General features: G+C 46.8%; 1 protein-coding gene and 1 non-coding gene across 2 annotated transcripts in view; both read right to left on the bottom strand.

The window, feature by feature from the left end:
• The window catches only part of ELF1 (E74 like ETS transcription factor 1), a 117802-nt gene extending 104409 nt beyond the window's left edge, over positions 1-13393 (bottom strand). Inside the window, exon 1 of the mRNA XM_088842789.1 lies at positions 13275-13393. The gene's annotated coding sequence lies outside the window, so the exon portion shown is untranslated. The remainder of the gene's footprint in view (positions 1-13274) is intronic.
• On the bottom strand, positions 13173-13244 carry TRNAE-UUC (transfer RNA glutamic acid (anticodon UUC)). Its single transcript has one exon. It is a non-coding gene; the product is annotated as a tRNA-Glu (tRNA).
• Positions 13394-14653: the final 1260 nt, after the last annotated feature.

Genomic DNA, 14653 nt, shown 5'->3' with positions numbered 1-14653 from the left:
ACCACCACTTGCAGAGCCTGCCGTGCTAGACCAACGCATGCTCCTTCCTGGCTGCCCCAGTGCTGCGCTCCTTCTCCTGTCTGCTCCGCCCGCCTCCTCCACCTCACGACTGAACACTGGGAGCCTAGGCGGAAAAGCCTCTTCTCACTCCAGACTCTCCCTGGGCAAACACATCCACTTCTGGGATTTCAACTACAGAGTCAGAGCATAAAGGTGAAATTCACCTCTGCTCAGTTACCCTTCACAGCCCCCTCAAACCCACCCTTTAGGTACATTTTACCACATTAAAGGCCACGTGCGTGCCTACCCAGTCGCGTCCGATTCATTGAGACCCATGGACTGCAGCCCGCCAGGCTCCTCCGTGCATGGGATTCTCCAGGCAAGAATACTGGAGTGGGGTGCCATGCCCTCCTCCAAGGGATCTTCCTGACCCAGGGATCGAACCCATGTTTCTTATGTCTCCTGCACTGGCAGGCGGGTTCTTCATCACTAGCGCCACCTAACAGGCCACAATGGCGACCAACACATCATCTCAGTAAACATAACTGAAACACTTTTCCTTCTCACATTCAAACACCAGATTAACAATGTAATTTATAGTTAAAGGGCACACTGTCTGAAAGGACACAATGTTTCCCCTTACTTCCACTCCACTTTACCTCCATAAGCCACAGCTTGAAACACAGCAATGCCTGCCCACTCTAAGATAAAACTCAAAACCCTTCACATGCCTTGTATCAGTGGTCCACAACCCTTTTGGGGTTGGACCAATTTTGGGGAAGACAATTTTTCCACAGACCAGGGGTAGGGGGATGGTTTAGGGATGACTCAAGAGCATTACATTTACCGTGCACTTTGTGCAGGCATGTGTACTCAGTCCCTTAGCCGTGTCTGACTCTGCGACCGCACAGACCACAGCCCACCAGGCTCCTCTGTCCATGGACTTCTCCTGGCAAGAGTACTAGAGAGGGCTGCCATGCCCTCCTCCAGGGGATCTTTCTGACTCAGGGATCGAACCCGCATCTCCTGCATCTCCTGCACTGCAGGCAGTTTCTTTACCACTGAGCCACTGGGGAAGCCCATCGTGCTTCTAATCTAACGCTGCCACTGATCTGGCAAGAGGTGCTAGTCGGCAGCCCGGAGGCTGGGGACCCCTGTCTTCTAAAATCTGATACTTGCCTCCCTCTAAAGTCCTCAGGGCCTTCTTCCATTTCCCAAAGCACATCCTTTCTTTCCTGCTTTGTAGTATTTGCATAAGGCTACTCCCTCAGCCTCCCATCAATTTCCATCCCCCTCTTTCTCCTAGCCAAAGGTTACCCATCCTTCAAATCCCACTTTAACGTCATTTCCTGAGGGAAGCCTTTTCAATACAGCCACTGTCCACCCATTGTTAGCTGTCTCCCCGTTATGTACCTAACACTGCAACACTTTTCACTTATTTGATAAAAGTCCGTCTTTCCCCGTAAGGTGCAGGGGTTTCAGGAGGATCTTATCCACTTTGTTCATTGTTATATCCCAGGCACCTAACACTGCCTGAATCAGTACCTGCAATCTCATCACATTTGCTTTTCACTCTCCTACCAGTTGCACGTGTGTGTGCATGTGCTCAGTCATGTCTGATTCTTTGAGACCCCATGGACTGCAGCCCACCAGGCTCCTCTGTCTATGGGATTCTCCAGGCAAGAATACTGGAGTGGGTTGCCACTTCCTATTCCAGGGGATCTTCCCAACGCAGGGATCGAACACCACATGTCTTGGGTGTCCTGCATTGGCAGGTGGATTCTTAACCACTAGGGCCACCTGGGAAGCTCCTACAAATGGTATATAAAAGTACAAATTCAGATTTACCTTTTCAAAAAAATACATGGCAAAATTAATCACTGAAGTGTACAGTTCAGGAATAACAGTTCAGTTCAGTCACTCAGTCGTGTCCGACTCTCCGCGACCCCATGAATCACAGCACGCCAGGCCTCCCTGTCCATCACCAACTCCCGGAGTTCACTCAAATTCATGTCCACAGAGTCGGTGATGCCATCCAGCCATCTCATTCTCGGTCGTCCCCTTCTCCTCCCGCCCCCAACCTTTCCCAGCATCAGAGTCTTTTCCAGTGAGTCAACTCGTCGCATGAGGTGGCCGAAGTATTGCAGTTTCAGCTTTAGCATCAGTCCCTCCAATGAACACCCAGGATTGATCTCCTTTAGAATGGACTGGTTGGATCTCCTTGCAGTACAAGGGGCTCTCAAGAGTCTTCTCCAACACCACAGTTCAAAAGCATCAATTCTTCGGCAATCAGATTTCTTCACAGTCCAACTCTCACATCCATATATGACCACGGGAAAAACCATAGCCTTGACTAGACGGACCCTTGTTGGCAAAGTAATGTCTCTGCTTTTCAATATACTATCAAGGTTGGACATAACTTTCCTTCCAAGGAGTAAGCGTCTTTTAATTTCATGGCTGCAATCAGCATCCGCAGTGATCTTGGAGCCCAAAAAAATTAAGTCTGACACTGTCTCCACTGTTTTTCCATCTATTTCCCATGAAGTGATGGGACCAGATGCCATGATCTTTGTTTTCTGAATGTTGAGCTTCAAGCCAACCTTTTCACTCTCCTCTTTCACTTTCATGAATAACAAGTACTTTCATATTCTCAGCCAACCTCCAGAATTCATTTTATCTAGCAAAATTAGAAGTCTGTATCCACTAAACAACTCCCCATCCTCCCTCCACTCAGTCCCCGGCAACCAACATTCTACTGCTTTCCCTGTGATTCTGACTACCTGAGGCACCACAGGTAAGTAGAATCATGCACTGATTTGTCTCTGTGGGACTGGTTCATTTCACTTAGACTAATACCTCCAGATTCACCCATGTCATAACATGTGTTGGCACTTCCCTCCTCCTTAAGGCTGAAAAACATTCCACTGTAAGTGTATGCCTCATTTTGTTTATCCACTTATCCATTCATAGACACTTGGGTTACTTCTACCTTTTCACTGTTGTGAATAACGCTGCTAAGAACATGGGTGCACAATCTCTCTTTGAGATCGCTTTTAATTTTTTGGGGATAACCTAGAAACAGAATTGCTGGATCATTTGGTAATTCTAATTTTTTGAAAAACCACCAAATTGTTTTCCACAGTGGCTGTACCATTTTACATTTCCACGAACAGTATACAAGGGCTCCAACTTCCCCATGTCCTCACTAACTCTTGTGATTTAGGGTTTTGTGTTTTGGGGTTCCTGATAGTAGCCACCCTAGTGAGTGCAGGTGGAAGATTTGCTTGTTTGTTGGCTGTACTGGGTCTTCACTGCTGCACGGGGACTTTTCTCTAGTTGCAGCAAGCAGGGGCTTCTCACTGCAGTGGCCTCTTTTCTTACAGAATACAGGCTCTAGGGCGCAGGGGCTTCCCGAGTTGCAGCTTGTGGGCGCAGGAGTTGTGGTTCCAGGCTCTAACACACAGGCTCAACAGTTGTGGCACACAGGCTTAGCTGCTCCGGGGCATGTGGAATCTTCCCTGATCAGGGATCTCCTGCACTGGCAGGCAGATTCTTAACCACTGAGCCACCAGGGAAGCCCTAGATTTGCTTTTACATAAATTTTATGTGCTTGCTTTCTCCTACAAACATGTGCTAAAAGCCCTCTAAAATATGCTCCATGAACTAGCAAAAGACAATTCCAAAAGGTATTGAAAGTAATTCAGTTCAGTCGCTCAGTTGTGTCCGACTCTGGGACCCCATGGACTGCAGCACGCCAGGTCTCCCTGTCCATCACCAACTCCCAGAGCTTGCTCAAACTCATGTCCATTGAGTCGGGGATGCCCTCCAACCATCTCATCCTCTGTCAAACTCTTCTCCTCCTGCCTTCAATCTTTCCCAGTATCAGGGTCTTATCCAGTGAGTCAGATCTTCACATCAGGTGGCCAAAGTACTGAAGTTTCAGGAGCAGCATCAGTCCTTCCAAGGAATATTCAGGACTGATTTCCTTTAGGAATGGACTGGTTAGATCTTGCAGTTCAAGGGACTCTCAAGAATCTTCTCCAGAACCAGAGTTCAAAAAGCATCAACTCTTCGGTGCTTTATTGAAAGTAGAAAAGAAGAAATAGTCTTTTAAAGCAGGATTTAAGGGACAATAAAATTGTAATTCATGTGAAATGGCCAAAAAAAAGGAGAAAAAACAATGGGAAGGCATTCCCATTCATATGTGAAATTTCCGAATGCCAACTGCCTGCATAACCTTCTGAGTTCCTTAAGCTGATGTTCAGCCTTCTTTTAGAATGCTTCCCTTCCCCTCCTACCTGCTGCCTGTGTGCTGGGACAGTCCCTTCCTGGGATATTCTTCCTTTCTACCTCAGCTCCGCCCAGCTACTGGCTCAGTGCCTGCCTTACACACGGGATGACTGAGTAGCAGGGCTCTGTCGTTCCCAGGTGGCAGGGTCACTGGGTTCCTTGGCATTGGAGGGTATCAGTGATAAGCACAGACGGTAGGAGAGCTGGGGCAAAACAAATCCTTTTACAACCTTGAAAACTTGAATTAAGTGCCTAATTAAATTTGGAAACATAAAAAGCTTCACACAAAGCAATACATCAACACACCCCAAATGGGAAATATATCCTGGTCTTGGGACTCCTTGGGTCTAAGGAATCCAAAGAAAACCTTAATTAAGTAGTAAAGAACTTGCCTGCCAATGTGGGTTCAATCCCTTGGTTGAAAAGATCCCCTGGAGAAGGAAATGGAAAACCCACTCCAGTATTCTTGCCTGGAAAAACCCATGGACAGAGAAGCCTGAACGGCTGCAGTTCACGGGGTCACAGAAGAGTTGGACATGACTTAGAGACTAAACAATAACAAAGATTCCAGACTATCTAGAAGATTCTCTGGACCTAGAAGTCACTAGCTAAGTACCTCCCCAGAGATCTAAAATAAAGCAAAAAAAAAAAAAAGTTTCAAAACAAAGGTATGTATTTAATAGTGAATGGTTTGCATTCAAAAATAAAAGACCTATTAAGATTTGTAAAGACACACCCAGCAAACAGGCAAAACTTATGAAATAGTTGTTATTGCTTCATCAAAATTTAAGTCATCAATGCTGGAATTACTTTTCAAAGAACAAAATGTTTTATACTTACAGTTATGAAAATGAACCCATGTGTAAACACTAAGTGTGCTAGTCACCCACTCATGTCCAACTCTAAGTAAAAACTAAAAGGGAGTATTAACTACCATTTATCCTAAAACAGTTACCATTCTGTCATATCACACCACAGATATCACATGATAAAGTTTAAGTGTAGGCTAAATAATAAATGAAAAGTTTCTTTATATAAGTTCAGGGTCATGGTTTTTAAAACAGTATAATAATGACACCAATAAAGAAGGTTACAAAACAGAAATAGATCTCTAATTTTATTGACTCTTGTTCCAATACTCAGAAAAGGAGACCAAAAAAAAAAAAAAACCAAACCATGAAGTATTTTGAAAGTTACTTTCCTTAAACAAAATCTAAATAATACTGTTTATTATATGGTAACATACCTTCAGTTTAGTTCAGTTGCTCAGTCGTGTCCGACATACCTTAGGGACCTAGATTAAACATTTGTATTTTCATATTAATAGTCTATTTCACTTAAAATTACACAGTATACCTCAACTGGGGCATATAAGATATAAATGCAGCAAAAAAATAGTTCAGAAAAGTCATTCACAACTCATCGATTTACTTCGAAAAGGTTAAATGAAACCAAACATCGAAAGTACATTATCAGACTTCACTGGTGGCGCAGTGGGTAGGAATCTGCCCGCCGATGCAGGGGACACAGGTTAGATTCTTAGTCCAGAAGATTCCTGATGCCATGGAGCAAGTAAGCCCCTGCACCACAACTACTGAAGCCGGCTCACTTAGAGCCTGTGCTCCACAACAGGAGAGGCCACCACGGCAATGCGAGGCCTGCACAGCGCAATGAAGAGTAGCCCCCACTCTCTGCAACTAGAGGAAGCCTGCACGCGGCAACCAAGACCTGGCACTGCCAAAACTAAATGGCTTTTTTTTTTTAATAAGAAATTTATTTAAAAACAAAGTATGTTATCATTCTACACTTTTGAGAAAAATAACTGAGCAATATCTGAATATTTAACATCATTAACATTATATTTGAAAATCTAACCATGACCAACACTTAAGGTCCCTGAAGTGAGGGGGTTCAGCTGGTGCGCCATTCATTCTCTCCCTCGGGCTGGATATCACGTTCAGAAAAGATGTGTGACTGTGACTTGAGAATGAGGCGTCAGCCCACTTCTGCTTTATTGCTAACACAAATTTCCAGCACTAAATGGCTACCCTACGCCTCCAGACACCTTAGGGAAAATAAGCATGTAAGCCCTTTACAACATTAGGCTGTAAAGAACTCATCTGCCGGGAAGTTTTATTTTGCAGAAATCTAGACAGAACCATTTTCTGAGTTGCAAAGACCAAACAATTTTTTCACAACTACCATTTTATTTTGATTCAAGCTAGCTTACCAGTTTACTTTGTGAACAGACTGTCCTTCTAGATAAACAACCTATAATAAAATCCAAGTTATTTACATAAATACAATGAAGGTAATTCATCAAAGCATGGCTAATTTCTAACAATAAAATCCAATTCTACAAAAATGAGAAGGGAAAGCCACTTTCACTTAGGGGGAAAAAAACAATGGGGTATGGGTTCACCTATTTTTCAAGAAATATCACTCTCAAGGAAATATATATAAAAATAGAACAAAAAAATACAATAAGAAAAAATACCATTTATAACAGGCATACATGCCACAACATTTTATAAAAGCACCCTCTTTTAACATTAAATTTCTAGAGAAAGAAGTATGTCATCTAAAAGGTATTTTTTACTTTTTTTGCAACATTTTAAAGCTATTGATTTTCATTTCCATTCCATTTATTTAAAAGCTCCAGAAAAAGTTCAGAAAACAAACTAATTTCAACTTTCTATTTAACAAGTATAACTACATATACCAATGTGGAAGAATCATAATCAGTTCTATAATAGTAAACTTCAAATAAATCAAGTTTCATTATAATTTTTGAGGATTTTAGTTCTAAGTTATATTCTCCACAGGGTGGCAGTCTCACAGTCTTAATTTTATCTCCAAATTCAATGTACAATTTCAGTGTTCAAAAAGACACACACACAGGTGAGCAATAACACTTTAGTGTCTGATCAACAATTGCAAAAATTGTCCCTTCAAAAAAAAATCTACACTTCATAATTTCCCTATTCTTTAAGGATTATTTACTTTCTGACATCTTAAATTTTTCTTTCAATGTACCTCTTTCTCATCTTTTCTGTTCTGCTGCTACCACCCTATTGAGGGAGGTACTAGAGTCAAGACAAGCTGTTGGATTATTACTATACTGCAGAAGACCTCTCCAATCCTGGTCAATGTGGACACCACAGACACAATCCTTCCATGCTCCAGTTCATCTTGCTCACTACTGCCAAATTAATTTCACCAAAACACTCATCATATTATCAGAGATACCTTGTTCCAGCTAAGTAAACTAATTACTCCAAAATTCAAGGGCCTTCACAATCAGAATCTTTCCAAATCTCCTACCTAAAAAATGCTCTGCAGTCAATGTGGAGGGACTTCCCTGGTGGTCCAGCAGCTAAGACTGCGCTCACAATGCAGGAAGTCCGGGTTAGATCCCCGGTCAGGGAGCTAGATTCCATATGCCAGAACTAGATTCCGTACGCCGCAACTAAGACCCCAGAGCAGCCAAATACAATAAATGAATAAATAAAAATAAATATTAAAAAGTCAAGAGGATTTATGAAATAAACTTCACTTCGAATATACCTTGCCATTTCCTGCTTTTCATTCATTTATCCATTCAAGTGTTGAGGATACAGAGACGGGGAAAGCGCCAAAGTCCCTGCTCCAATGATACTGAGCGCTGTTAGTGGAAGAGGGAGAAGCCCCCAGCACTTCCAGCTCTCTGCTGGTAAGGGATACAACTCTTCCCAAGAGTGAGCCATCAGAAGCACACTAATGGCTGGGGGGCGGGGGGCGATATAAAGACATCAGAGGAGATCTGCCACCAGTGACACTGTCTGCTACAAACCTGAGCCTATTTTTGCAGTCTTACACTATGCTGCTATATTACTACCACTGCCAGTCCATTCTTAACACAGCTCGTATTCAGTTCAGCCAAACTGTGCTAGCAACTACTAAAGGACCTCTGCTCCTGCTTGCTTCCTCCCTACTGCCTTGAAAAAGGTGGAAGTGTTAGTCACTCACTCATGTCTGACTCTTTGTGACCCCATGGACTATTGCCCGCCAGGCTCCTCTGTCCATGGGGATTCTCCAGGCAAGAATACTGGAGTGGGAAGCCGTCCCCATGTCCCGGGCCTCCTGCATTACAGGCAGATTCTTTACCGTTGAAGCCACCAGGGAAGCCCCCCTTATTGCCCTGCCTCCCACCAAATCAACTCTACTAGCAAAGCCTAACCAACATTCTAAGCCAGTCTCAAATGCTGCCTCCTAGAGGTCTTTCCCCACTTCCTTCACACAAACCCAGACCTGATGCTTTAGAGACCTTCAAACCCCGTAACCCTTGGCTTGGTCTCCTCTGGGCATTTAACACACTATGTGCTGTATCATAATTATCCGTATACTTTAACCTCCTTCATCATTTATTTACTGAGCTCTTTGCTACATTCTTGGACTATCTAGAGTTGCAGTGTTAAATCATTCCATTTTCAGATATTCAATATTCAAATTATAAATGTAAAAGGTAGACAAAATATTCCATATGTTTTAATTGTCTCAATCCTTTTTAACAGTTTTCCTCAGATATAATTTACATAACCATGAGCTTCATCCACACAGTAGAATTCAATCTTTTTAGTATATTTACAAAGTTGTGCAACCAACATCATAATGTAATTTCAGGATATTTGTATGTTGGTGATGGACAGGGAGGCCTGGCGTGCTGTGATTCATGGGGTCGCAAAGAGTCTGACATGACTGAGTGACTGAACTGAACTGAAAAAGAAACCTTGTACCTACATTAGCAACCAGTTTCCATTCCTCTGTGTTCCCCTCCCTCCTTCCTTCCAGTCCTAGACAACGATAATCGATCCCCTTTATCTACAGATTTGTCTATTCCAGGTATTTCATATAAGTGGAATTATATAAAGTGTGGTCTTTTGAACCTGGCTTCTTTCGTTTAGCACAACATTCTTGAGATTGATCCACGAGGTGGTATACATCAGTACTTTATCCTTTTTAATTGCCAAATGTTATGCGATTGTATGGATACATGTATTCATCAGATGATGGACATTTGGGTTGCTTCCACTTTTTGCTTATGAATAATGCTGCTATAAACATCTGCGTACAAGTTTCTGTGTAGACATGTTTTAATTTCTCTTGGGTATATACCTAGGTGTGGAATTTCTGGGTCATATGGTAAGGTGGCACTAGTGGTAGCAGAGAACTCACTTGCCAATGCAGAAGATGTAAGAGATTCAGGTTCGATCCCTGGGTTGGGAAGATCCCCTGGAGAAGGAAATAGCAACCCGCTCCAGTATTCTTGCCTGGAGAACTCCATGGACAGAAGAGCCTGGGGGGCTACAGTCCATGGGTTGCAAAGATTCGGGCATGACTGAGTGACTAAGCACATATGTATGGAACTTATATTCTAAGTAGAATAAGACAAGAAATAAACAGGAACAAAAATGTTTATTTTAGATAAGAAGAAAATAAAACAGCATAAGGTAACTAGACAGTAACCAGAAAAGGGAGAATCTCTAGTACACAGGGTTTCTCTGATAAGGTAACACTGACAAGAGGGAGGTGTGCAGAGCTAGAAAGGGAATAGTGCAGGCAGTGCCAACAGCAAGATACAAAATTGAGAAAAGGACAAGTCTGGCACATTCAAGAGACAGAAAGGAAGAAGCCAGTGTGGCTAAAGTAGGATGGAAAGATCAAGGTAGGAGGCGGCATTGAGGAGGCAAGCAGAGGTCAGACAACGCTGGGCTCAGAGACCACGGTAAAGGTCTTTGGGTTTTAAAACACCATCATAATGTTTTAATCCCTGACATTGCTTTAAGTGCTCATCTATGCAAACACTTACCGATCGGTCATACACCTTCTCTTCTAATTGCACCAAACAGTAGCAAACAGTAAAGAGACTCTGGATAATTCACATCACTTAGTATGACTTCATGGCTCAAGAGAAAACATGTAAAACAAGACTACCGTGTTCTGGAAACAAGGGACAAGCATATGAGTGAATCCTTTCAAATGTATTACCTAGTCCTGAACAATGTATTACCTAGTCTTGACCAATTTAAGGAGTATACTTCCCAGACAATAACTAGCAACTCTGTTTTAGAATATTAAGGTCATTTTCAATAAAGCAACTCAGTAAGAATATAGTACAGATCATTCTCATAATTTAAATCTAGAATCCCTTCTCTTAAATGTAATTCTAGTTGACTGATTTTTCTCCATTCCATTAGTTAAAACTTAATATCTAACTGCTAAACATAAAACTCATAAGCACAAATTTCTACATGTTTCTATATAGTTTGACTTAAAAAACAACAAAAATTTCTCACATATTATGCTATGTTTAGTTTTTTCAAAGAGACAAAAAATGTTTTAAAAACTCTACTGACATAAATACCACTCCCTTAAAACAACTTATGTTGTTGTTCGGTCGCTCAGTTGTGTCCGACTCTTCGCAACCCCATGGACACCAGGTTTCCTTGTCCTTCACTACCTCCTGGAGTTCGCTCAAACTCAAAACAACTTGTTACCCAGTCAAAAGTTATCAAGTTAAAACTCTCTTTCACTATCCCAACCTGATCCCAATGACTCTCCCTCTGGGTACTTACCTGCCTCACACTCCCCCACCCCTCCCAAGCTCAGCTTTGATACACATTCCCCACCAGGAGAAATTCAACCCATTCTTCAAGGTCCAGGACAAACACTCTTTTCTCCTTGTCTGGACTCTAGTCCTCTTCCCTGAGTAGAACTGATTTCTCACCATATGCTCCTGAAGCAATTCTATAACTCAGACGCTGGCCTATCCAGTTCTGCCTGGTACAGAACAATATAAAAATCTATGTCTTTTTTTTTTTTTTGGCTGCGTTAGGTCTCCATTGCTTCGCAAGGGCTTTCTGCAGTTGCGGCGAGCACGGTCTCCTCTACGTTGCAGTGCGAGGGCTCCTCATCACAGTGTCTTCTGCTGTTGTGGAGCACAGGCTCTAGGGCCATCCGGATTCTGTATTTGCCTCACACAGTTCACACAGTCTTAACTGCTCGGCGGCATGCGGAATCTTCCCAGACCAGGGATCGAAACCATGTCTCCTGTATTCGCAGGTAGAGTCTTAGCCACTGTGCCACGGAGGAAGCCCTGTAAGTCTACGTCTTGGACACAGAGAAACTGTCATCAGACTTCTCCTCTCAGCATACTCTCGAGTACATCAACTGTAGCTGGTACTCAGTTGAAAATCACACCCATTTTAGCACAATTAGGTACAGTATAACACCAACTCGTTAGGAAATGCAAGATCACGAATGAAGCACCATGGAGACAATTAAGGCAGAGAGTTCTTCTCTTTCTTCCAAATTCGAGCCTAATTCTTCAGTAAATGGTTTCTGAACAATGACACAATCCTCTATTTAAACGAAACTTTTACACTCTTATTACCGACACAAGAATTACTCAACAATTCCTGAAGCTCTAAAGTTTGTGAGTGATATGCATTATCAAGAATTTATGGCTCTATACCCAGAGCGAAAATACGTGAAAGAGCTACACAAAGTCAGACTGATCAAAGGAGCCAAAATACACTTTCATTTAGTATTCTCTCCACAACCTCCTCACATAAAAAAACCCGAACGTCAGGTCAACTTTCAAAATACCTGAGGGTGCTTGGTGCAAACGTCCAAATATTTAACTTTAAATGGAGACAATCTAAAACATATTTAGCTGTGGAAGTTTATTTACAATGTGAAAGTAATTAATTCTTAATCATGCAGATCACACTAACAGATTATTTCAAAACTCACTGTACAGCTAAAATTATCAAAACAAGAGTTTGGGAAGGCACATACAACTGAAGTTTCTGCTGTTCCTCATGGCACTGCCCAGAAACCCATCCACAAGAGCCACTTCTTCCCGCTTCATTTGTTCCCAGAGGCCCAACAGGCTAAACATTATATAGCTCACCCCATCTTCTAACTTCAGCTTGCATTTAAGATAACGCTTTTGTTTCATTTACAGCTCACATGCTGCTGACACAGCTGCCCCTTCTTTGTAATAAACACAGGGCTTCTATATTTAAAAATACAGTGAAACTTTGTTATAACATCCCCTCCCCAGGCTCCGGCCAATTTTCTCTCTTCCGAGCCCCACCACCACGGCCAGGATTTTCTAGCCGCGGCGCTCAAGACGTTAGAGACCCTTTGGAGAAGTCACATTTCTTCTTGAAAGACCTCTCATCCCAGTGGTTATTTTTCTCCTGCAGAGCGTGCGCGCGCGTGTGCCGGGCGGGGAGCGGGGCGCGGAGAACCGGCCGGATGCCCTCGCCCTTCCCGAGCCAAAACACTCAGGTCTGCGGCTCGGGAGTCAGGTCTGCGAGCGGCGGCCGGCGCCCCACCTGTCAGGCCGCGGTGGCCTCGGCGCGGGGCGCCCTCGGCGCGGGGGTCCGCGGCCCGCGCCCCGCCCGGGGGCTGCTCTGCGTCGGGGGTCCGGGCGCGGCCGGGCTGTTTCTGTGGAGAACCCGGGCGCGGGCGTCCGAGGCGAGGGTGTGGGCCTGCGCGGGGCGCCGGCGGCCGATGCGGCGAGGCCGGGGTTAATCGCCGCCTCCCGAGCTCTGGGGCGGGGACGGCCCGCGGCCGCAGCGCCGGGAGGACGGCCCCGGGAGAAGGGACGCTCCGTGCCGCGCGGCTCAGCCCCGCCGGCCTCCCGCGCGAGCAGCGGCAGCCCCGGCTCCGCACTCGAGGCCGCCCAGCTCTAACCACACGGCTCTGAGGCGCGTTCTCCGCAAAAATCACCTGGATGGCGGGGTGAACAGGATGAAAAGAAAAAAGAGCCAGGGCCGCTGGAAATAAAACAAGTCGGTTTCGCCTGTCAGTTTCTAAAAAGTGCTGCCACGTTCCCATACCGGGAGTCGAACCCGGGCCGCCTGGGTGAAAACCAGGAATCCTAACCGCTAGACCATATGGGAAACGCTGCGAGCAGCGCCGCGGTGACTCACCTGACAAGCGCGAGCGCCGCCGCCGCCGCCCCGGCTCCGCCACCCGCCGCCGCCGCCGCCGCCTCCCCGGCCGCCGCCGCCGCCGCCGGCTCCCCCGCTCCCCACGCGCCCGCGAGCCCGGGAGCGCGCCCGGCAGGAGCGCGCGGGCGTCCCAGTGGCGGGCGGGGTCGCTGCGCCGCCCGAGCGAAAGTTCTGAGGCCAAGCCCAGCGACTCGCGGGCCCGAAACCAGCTGTTTCACCTCTCGTTCTTTCTTTTTTGTCTTTCTTTTTTATTTTTTAAACTCCGCCAACGGCCCCCTCCCCAGCCTACGGGCCCGGGCTGCTCGGCCGGTCAAAGTGCGTGCGGACCAGTTGGCAGAGTTGCGGGCGGCGACGTCGCTGGGAACAGCTGTTTGCGTTCGGGGCGGAGGCGGCGCGCGAGCTCCTCGGGCCGCGAGCCAGCGAGCCTGAAGGAGGGTGGAGGCGCTAGATCTCGGGAGGGGAAGAGCGAGCGAGAAGGCGCGCGGACGCGGGGACGCCGGGCCCGAGCGCGCCCTCGAGTGCCGTCGCGCTCTCGCCCCGGGCCGGCGACCTCGGCCCGCTTATAACGGCCCCGCCTGCGGGGGCGCCGGGGGCCCGCCCCTCCAGGAGGGCGGGGGTAGGGCGCGAACGCGGATTGGGTCGGCGGGGCACCCGTAGCGGGGAGCTGCGGCACGCGGGCCCCGGGCACGGCAGGCGGCGTCCGCGCGGCGGGGCTGCGGCGGGCCTGCGGCGGGCCTCGTGCTGAGCCGGGCCCGCTTCTGCGCGCGCGGCGGCGCGAGCCTCGGCCGGGGCCGGCGCGGCCCGCGGAGCGCCTGGTCCAGTCATGTGAGTCGGGTCCCTGAGGCTCTCAGACAGCGAGGTCTTGTTCCCCGGGCGCCCGCTCGCCCGCCGGGTCTCTCCCTGCGCCACCGCCCTCTCCCCCCGGCCGCCCGCCCTCGGCCAGGGCGTGACGGAAGCGCCCTTAACTCGCTCGGGGCCGGCCGCGGGCCGGCGGGGCCGGTTCTCCCGTCCCGGGGTGCGGACGCGCGGGCTCCGGCAGGGAGGCTGGCGGCCGCCTCCGCCGTCGGGAGCCGCGAGCATCCTCGTCCCGGGGTCGCTGGAACCGTGCGGTGTTGTGAAACCGTAGGGTTGGGCTGCGGCCACCGCTGCCGCCGCCTCCGCCTGCCAGAAGCGGCCAGCCCTGGTTAGCTTACGACTTTAATTTTTGGTCTTGCCAGCTGAGAGATCCATTGGCTTTTCCAGCTCTCTCTTGCCTTGAGGCTCAAGAACAAACTGTATTAACTGATAGTCTCCCACCGGAGGCGTCTTATGTTTAGTTCTTTGAGTGGAAATAACTTGATTTAACTTGAACTTTATGA

The sequence above is a fragment of the Moschus berezovskii genome, chromosome 13 (assembly GCF_049115385.1).
Source record: "Moschus berezovskii isolate FMDL1 chromosome 13, NW_MosBer_1.0, whole genome shotgun sequence".
NCBI classification, from domain to species: Eukaryota; Metazoa; Chordata; class Mammalia; order Artiodactyla; family Moschidae; genus Moschus; species Moschus berezovskii.
The sequence above is the reverse complement of the archived record's forward strand: the minus strand, read 5'-3'. Positions and strand labels throughout refer to the sequence as shown.